Source organism: Eublepharis macularius, chromosome 16 (genome assembly GCF_028583425.1).
Source record: "Eublepharis macularius isolate TG4126 chromosome 16, MPM_Emac_v1.0, whole genome shotgun sequence".
NCBI classification, from domain to species: domain Eukaryota; kingdom Metazoa; phylum Chordata; class Lepidosauria; order Squamata; family Eublepharidae; genus Eublepharis; species Eublepharis macularius.
In genome coordinates, this window is record NC_072805.1 from 9,646,547 (window position 1) to 9,647,468 (window position 922).

Here is a 922-nt window from a genome sequence, read left to right on the forward strand (position 1 = left end):
AGTTGAAATATTTTTATTAGGAGATTTTTCACGAAAAAACAAACAAACATATCCCTGCTTTTCAACCTTGTTGTAATTGTGGGCTCTTGGGAAGTTCCATGGTTGGCAAGTGGGCTTTTTCTCCAGCAGTTATATTCTAGGCATAATTACAGGCCATCACCAGAATACACTGTGGATCCTTTGTACGTATGTGCTTCTGGCCGCAGATCTTAGCCCCAGCAGTGTGTTGAAACACACATCCTGCACTGACCGTATTTGGGGTTGCCTGTCTTTGTCACACAACCCACGCACAGCAAACATCCTGGTTCACTCACCTACGTGAAGCAAATCAAGTCAACAAACCTATGCTGGTAATTTCTGAGCTGCGGCTGCCAAATACATTATCTGTCTTCTTGGCTTTCTACACGTTTCTCTCCAGCAGCGGACTTGTTTCCTAGTGAAATTCCTAGAATGCTATTTGTGGCATTGGGGAGGGGAGGTTATGCTTCAGGGGTGAACTTGCTCAGACAGAGGGGGCCATCTTATTGCCGGGAAAAACTCTGAAACATTTTTTTCTAGCTTAATGCAGGATATTCATGTTTCCTGAACAGTATCAATTGTGCTTAAATGTCATGAATCATTTGTCGGCTAGCACTGAGTAGGAAAACCCCTTTTTACAGGGACTTGCTTGATCCACACCCTCAGGAAAATCTAAGAAGTACCCACTGGCATTAAAATTACCAATAATCTTTTATTTGCAACAAAGCATTTCCCAACATTTCATTACATGCTAATCTAACTAACAAATGAAACCCTACAAGCAGACATGGGGGCCAGGGAATGTAGGCAAAGTGGTCGGGCTATGCTGAACAGCACTGGCTTTATTCTCTGGGACTCCTCTTACTGGGCTATGATTGTTTCCATAGCTGCCTATTTATTTTGC